The sequence below is a fragment of the Miniopterus schreibersii genome (genome assembly GCF_964146895.1).
Source record: "Miniopterus schreibersii genome assembly, chromosome: 2".
Taxonomy (NCBI): Eukaryota; Metazoa; Chordata; class Mammalia; order Chiroptera; family Miniopteridae; genus Miniopterus; species Miniopterus schreibersii.
The window spans coordinates 22,162,564-22,170,606 of NC_138102.1; positions in this window are offsets into that span (position 1 = coordinate 22,162,564).

Here is an 8,043-nt window from a genome sequence, read left to right on the forward strand (position 1 = left end):
TCTTGGTCCTTTCCAAACACACCCAGGCCCAGCAGAGGGAATCACAAGTTGTGAAGTGCAGGAAACTTCAAACAGAATACCCAAGGACAGTCACAAACTGCATCTGATATTGGCCTGCACCAGAGGCAATCCAAAAGACTGGGAGTCCTAGCAGGTCTACATAATACATAGAAACAAATCCAAACAGGCAGCCAAATGGGGAGACAAAAAAACAAGCCCCAAGTGAAAGAACAAAAGAATTCTCCAGAAGAATAGCTAAATAAAATGGAGATAAGCAATCTATCATATATAGAGTTCAGAATATTGATCATAAGGATGCTCAACAGATGAGAAAAGATATGGAAATTATGAAGGAAATTAAGAATGACATGGTAGAAATAAAAAATACATCAGAAGGAATAAAGAGCAGATTAGGAGAAGCTGAGGATCAAATCCACAAGTTAGAAGACACAGTAGGGAAAAAAATCATTCAATCAGAGAACCAAAAAGAAAAAACAATTAAAAAACAGGACAGTTTAAGGGAGCTGTGGGACAATATGAAACATAACAATATTTGTATCATAGGAGTACCAGAAGAGGTAGAAAGTAAGCAAGGGTTAGAGAACCGTTTGAAGAAATAATGGCAGAAAACTTCCCTAACGTGGTGAAAGAAAAAGTCACATAAGTTTAGGAGGCACAGAGTCCCAAGAAAGAAGAATCCAAAGAGGCCCACGCCCAGACACATCATAATTAAAATGCCAAAAATGCAAGACAAAGAAAGAATCTTAAAGGCAGCAAAAGAAAAGCAATCTGTTACCTACAAAGGAGCTTCCTAAGACTGTCAGCTGATTTCTCACCAGAAACTCTACAGGCCAGAAGGAAATGGCATGAAGTAATCAAGGTAATGAAAAGCAAGGATCTGAAACCAAGACTACTCTATCCGGCAAGGCTATAATTCAAAATAGATGGTGAAATAAAGAGCTTCCCAGACAAAGAAAAAAAAAAGGCTAAAGACTTTATCACTACCAAACAAGCATTCCAAGAAATGTTAAAGGGACTGCTGTAATAAGAAGTTGAAATAGAGAGAAAGAGAAACACAGGGACAAAGAAATAAAATGGCAATAGATAAGTACCTATCAATAATAACCTTGAATATAAATGGATTAAATGCTCCAATCAATACATAGGTTAGCTGAATGGAGAAGAAAACATGACCCAAATAGAGGCTGTCTATAGGAGTCCCACTTCAGAACAAAAGACTCACACAGGCTGAACAAAAAAAATCTTCTGGAGGACTTTAAAGAAGAGATTGAGAGCAATACAGTCACAGTAGGAGGCTTTAATGCCTCACTGACTTTACTGGATAGATCTTCCAGACAAAAAATCAACAAGGAAACAGTGACTCTAAATGACACACTAGATCCAATGGATTTAATTGATATTTACAGAACATTTCACCCCAAAGCTGCAGAATATACATTCTCCTCAAGTGCACATGGGACATTCTCAAAGACAGACCACATGTTACGACGCAAAACAAGTCTCTACAAGTTTAAGAAGATTGAAATCATATAAAGCATCTTCTCAGACATTTACACCATGGAATACTATGCAGCTGTAAAAAAAAAAAAAAGAAGAAGGATCCTTTACCCTTTGAGACAGCATGATGCGACCTAGAGAGTATTATGCTAAGTGAAATAAGCCAGTCAGAGAAAGACAAGTATCACATAATCTTACTCATACGTGGAATCTAATGAACAAAACAAACCGTTGAACAAAATAGATGCAGAGACATAGAAGCATGGAACAGACTGATGAATCTTAGAGGGAAAGCAGAGGTTGGGGGGTTTGGTGGGGATAGAATAACTTAAGAACTTATATGCATATATGCGTTACCCATGGACACAGACAGCAGTGAGGTGAAGGCCTGGAGGGGAGGGTGCAGGGTGGAGGGGATCAATGGGAGAAAAAATGGGACATTTGTAATTTTTTCAACAATAAAGATAAATTTTTTTTAAAAAGTTTTACACTTATCCCCAAAATTTAGCACACTTCTTTCTTGATCTAACTTCTTGCTGCTCCCCTTCCTCTAAAACTCACCTCTGGAACACACATTCCCTGATAAGCAGACCAACCTTTACCCTTAAAAATCTTAAACTGTATTTAAAAATACATGATGACATCTTATTCTAGACCCGTTGAATTAGAATATGCTAAGGCCACAGGCTCCCTGTCTTTAAAAATTCTCCATAACTCATTAATGAATTTGTCTGTTAATAATGGGCCATAATCAACATCCCTTGGGGAGTATAGATACAACTAATAGGAAATAAAAACAAAATAGTTAGAATGCATAAACTTGGGCTTAGCAGGAGAATTCCCATAATATGAAATCTAAATTTAAACTTCAAATCTTTTTAATGAAAAGAACTGTCAAGTCATATTTGTTTCATATTCTTAGAAAAAGATTGTTCTGGGGAGAAATTTCTATCATACTTGCTATTCACTTTTCATTTAAAGACCATTTTATATTTTTCACAGAAGCTTCACATTAGGTGGTTCCACAGGGGACTTATCTGCAAACAATATTTCTTTTCTTCCATAAAGGTGAGAACAACAAAGACTCAGGAATCAACAATTTATTTGCAAACAAACACTCAATCTTGTTTTCTCACCTTAAACATTATATGTTTACCATGATCTGACCCATTAAGATTTGATGTTTGCCCAGCTGGTGTTGCTCAGTGGTTGAGTGTCAACCCATGCACCAAGAGGTAACTGGTTTGATTCCTGGTCAGGGCACATGCCCGGCTGGCAGACTCAATCCCTAGCAGGGGACATGCAGGAGGCAGTGGATTGATGTTGATCCATTGATGTTTCTATTTCTCTCTCCCTCTCCTTCCTCTCTCTAAAATCAATAAAAACATTTTTTTAAAAATTAAAAAAATAAGAATTGATATTAAACAAGTTCTCCCAAGTTTCCAACATTGTCCTAGGGCTGAAGTCATTCTTGCCACATCTTGGACTTTGGGATCTGCTAAGTTTCTAATTCACACTTTGCTCAGCATTTCACTCTTTATTTAGAAGATTATTTCTTCCATTGTTTTTTTAAAACTTTGCAGAAAAGACAGTTTTCTCTCTCTCCCTTTCTCTCTCTCCCTCTTGCCCTCTCTTCCTCTCTCTCCCTCTATTTTTCTACCTCTTTTAGTCTCTGTCCTCCCTTCTTTTTCTTTCTCATTGTTTAATTTTCAAATAAGATTTTTCTTGTATTGCCTTAAAGCCTATGTACAAACTTATTTCACTTTTGGGAGGAAGGGCATATGGATTAATTAACCACTTGCTCATGCCTAGAGTTCTCATAATAAAAATGAGATGCAGATCATATGAATCTGCAGGAAATATTTTATAATAATACTGTTCTTCTCAAAATCAAAACCTACTACTAGTGAAAAACACAAAAAGACAACTTTTTGGTTGTCAGTTGAGAATTCAGTTTCTCCTTGTTTTAAGTCTCCCCCAAAACTACTGGCAATTAAGTCCAGGGGTGTCTATTCCATTGAACATCTCTTGCTGAACACTTTTTACTTTCAGAACTGATTCAGTTCCTGCCTGCTCCATGAATTGTTATGACAAGGTCAGCCCACAGTGACCACTGAATTTTTACCCTGGTTCTGTATTGGTTTGTTGTTCATGTTTCCAATGTTTTTAGAAGCTCCTAGAAGACAAGGATTGTGTCTCAGCCGAGGTAGTTACAGTGCAGTAAAAGATCTTTGGTTTTGGAGTCCAAAGACTTGATAAGAAAGCAGAAAATGTACTGTGAATATTGCTTTCCATGAGAACCAAGATTTTCTTCACCTTTTTAATTTTCTGTGCCAATCAGATGAAAAGAAAAGAAAAAGAAAATAAGAGTTTACTGAAGGTTTTGAGCAGGGAGAGCCAATAAATATTTAAATGGAGATCTGAGAACCAGCCTTATCAGCTGGCTGGTTCTATCATTAATGAGATACATAAATCTTTAACACGTTATTTATGTTTGCATTAGAGATATGATTTTTAACTTTTTGAAAATTATATTTGTCAATTTTGGAGGTCCTACCGAGGCATCCAGTTGGTTTACATTTTATAGCTAATTAAAGTTGCCCGAGAGGTGTTATTTTGGCCTAAACTTCTTGACTTCTACGATGAATCCTCAGAAATGATGAAATTTTGCTTTTGTTGCCTTTTAATCTACCTTTCATTTTTTCGTTCTTTCTTGTTTCTCCTTCTAAATTCTGTGCTCGTTTATGTCTTTGCTTCTGGCTCTTGGCTGAGTTGGGCTCTAGTTCTGATTTGCACCTTGCTGCCCTGGTGGTGACAGTGATTGGTGGGTGGGTTGGTGTCTACAGTCTGACCATTAGGTGAGCTCTATCAGACAGACACAGGCTCTGGTCACGGGGTGAGAGAGAACAGAGAGCGTGGTTTCTTCAACTGATTTTTTGTTGTTTTTGTATAGTGTTTGCTTCTTAGCTCCTTATCGTTACGTGCTATGGAGTGACTATATCTCTGCATAATGTTAACAAAAGTATTTCTTTTTGGTACTTTAAAACGGTTAAAAAGTGTGAAAAAGGTATTTGCAGCTGCAGGAGTCATATTATATATGTAAATAAGCCCTGCAGGTCTGTTAAAATGCTTGCTTATGATGGTTGTCACCTACCTCCTAGTTCTTTCTGTAAAATAGATGTTTCATACTTTGCTAAAAGTTGTAATTAGCATATGTGAATGAGAGTCTACTAGGAGCAATAAGAGCATAAAGGTACAACCTAACATGCAAGGTGGTTAAGCATGTTTTTGTTTTCTTAGGTGAAAAAAGAGGATAGCTTTGTTTCAAATTAAATGACGAGGTGTTTTAAAATGTGAAAGAGGACAGTGAAGAGCTATGATTTCTTTAGAACCAGATAGTATATTGATGCAAAACCACAATTAGGTTTTCTCTCTGTTAAAATGACAAACACGTCTAGGAAGATTGGTCTGCTCTTCTTTACCTTCTATGATATCTGGCAAGAAAAAGGGGCTAGTGCCTGTTCTATGGCTTAAAGAAGAGGTTGGCAAATTATGGCCTGTGGGCCAAATCCAGCCCATCAACAGTCTCTGTAAATAAAGTTTTATTAGAACACATGCACACACATTTGTTTGCATATTGTTTATGATGCTTTTGCACTACAATAGCAGAGTTGGATAGTTGCAACAGAGATCTGATTCTCAAAGTCTAAAATATTTACAATCTAGTCCATTACAGAAAGTGTGCTGCTCCCTGGTTTAGAGCTTCCAACCCTTCTAGGTAGTAAGGAAGATTACTTCCTGGCTGGCCAAGAACCTTACGGAAGAGATTTTACCCATATCTATAGGCATTGCAGGCAAAACTGGTAAAGATGAATGTCTTGGGTTTGATTCCCTGGCCTCAAATTAGAAGAGAAAATAAGAGCAATGTAAAGCATCTCTAAAATAGTAGAAAGGATTCTATTTCTCTGGACAAAAGTTAATTTTCTGGTCTTAGAGTTGTTTAACACCCTAGGGCTCTAGATTTGCTGACAGTATTATAAGGTGGCTTGAAAGTGTAAATGAACACTTTTTACTGCAACAATGTAAATGAATTAGGTTCCAACACAATGAAGTCAGCTTTTTCATGATCAAGAATAGCCTTTAGAGATTATGATCACAGGAGAAACTGTTAAGAAAAATACCCAAACTATAAAGTAAAACAAAGGGATCACTGAATGTTCTTTCAGTGTATTTCTGAGTATTTTCTGGCAGACTCATCTGTGGATTCTCTGATTCTCCACATCAGGGGTCTGCAAACTATGACTACAGGTCAAAAACAGCAGCTACATTGTTTTTTGTAAATGAATAAAGTTAATTGGAAAGAGTTATGCTCATTTTTCCTATGCCTTCTTTCATGGATAGAGATGAGCAGTGCACCAGACACTGTATGGTTTACAAAGCCCCAAATATTTACTATCTGGTTCTTTACAGAAAAATTCAAGTTCTCCTTTTGAAATATTTTTCTTTGTTTGACTTATTTACTATTGATTAGGGTAGTTTTCAACTCTGTACATATAGACGATAATTAATTTTAAAAAACTTACAGCAATGCAAATGATTCTTGTCTAATAGGAATGTAAAAAAGTTGTTTGGTAGAGATGCAAAAGATTCTGTATAACAACAAAAATAGTCCCCCAAATTGGAGTTTTATTACACTAGAGGATATTAACTAGCTTTGCAGAGAAGTTAGCCATCTCATCCAAGCATCAGCCAATACAAATTCCTCACTCCCTCCAATTCTCTGTGAATGGCCTTGCCATTTTGTTGGTTTTCTCATTAATTATTTAAAAGTGCTGTCAGGTGCTCACTTTAAAATAGATGGTTAATATGTAATATATTTCTTATTTTCAGAGGAAACATTGATCAAATCTTTATGATGTAGTTATATCAAAATTATTATCAATCAGAAAAAAAATGTAAGTTGAAACCACATAAGAGATACAATTTAATAGCCATCAGTATTGGCAAAGAGTAAAGTCTGACAACATCAAGTTTGGGGAAATCTATAGAAAACTATACTTATTCATGGTTTACGTGCATTAGTAATACCACCACTCGAAAAAACAAGTTGTACTTATTAGTAAATAAGAAACTGCAGATAAACAATAGCAGATTTTTTCAGGTATAAACCCTGAAAAACCCTATGCAAATGTGCAACAAGATACATGTGCAAGAATGTTCATATCAGGACTGTTTGTAGTATTAAACAAACAGATCTAGATATAAAATGTCTACCAATAGCAGGAAAAGATATAGTATATGCATATAATATCAAAAATAAATGAATTATAGCTACATGCAACACTACAAAAAAATTCCCACATACAGGGTTGAGATTAAAAAGCAAGTCAAGGAAGAATCTATGCACTATGATTGTATTTATATAAATTTAAAAATAGTGCAAAACTACAGTAAGTTATTTAGAGATACAAACATATAATAAAATTATAAGAAAACAAGGGAATCTAATACAAAATTCAAGATAGTGACTACTTATGAAGGAATAGGAAAGGTTTAGAATCTAGGAGAAGCTACAGAGAACTTTAGTCATGTTCTCTTTCTTAAACGTAGTGGCAAATAATTGGGAGTTTGGTTTACAGCTATTTTTTAGATCTTACAAATCTTTTAATATCCTCAACGTTTGATAAAACTAAATTTTAGAAAAGAGTCTTCAGGACAACCACTAAGGACTATAAAAATAAGGAATTTGAGGTGGGAAGAACTTCACATATCAGCCAAGATTCTTGAAGTTGCAAATGAACAATAGCAAGACAAAAAAATAAGTTTAAGCAAAAAGGGGAAATGTATTGGCTCAAACAAATGGAAAGTCTAGGGCCTCAGCCATAGCTTGTTGAGGAGGGCCAACGGGAAGAGTGTCATCAAACTATGTCATCAGATCCTGATTTCTATGAGCTCTGCTTTCTCCATGCAGTATTCATCATGAGATGGCTTTCCTCCTGGAAGATGGCTCCATGAGCTCTATCACCACATTTTCTAAGTTCAAGCCTTCAAGTGCAGTAGAAAAGAAAATATGCCTTATTCACTGGTCCTAGCAAAAATTTGTCATGTCATACTGGCTCAAGTTTGGATCATGTGGCCATTTTAACCAGCCACTGGCCAGGGGGTATAGAGTGTTCTGATTGGCTGAAACCAAATAACATGTTCACTTCTTAAGCTAGACTTGAAATAAACTTCATTGAACCTGTATAACCAGGAATAGAGCAGAGATGATTGCCAGAAAAAAATTAAGGTTCTTTTTCCAAAAGAAGCCAAATCCAATCTAGTTTGCCAAAATTAAAAATCTAACCAGCCATAGAATCTAACTTTTTCTCTCAGTGAGCCTAACCAGAAAAGCCTAATGCTATTTAATTGAAAGCAGAAGAAATGGTCCAGAAGGTGAGTGCTGGTCCATGGCCAGGTTGTCCAGGTTTCCCAGGAAGCTGAGACTGAAGCAGAGGCTTTCATGCTTTCAATTCACTAGGGAAC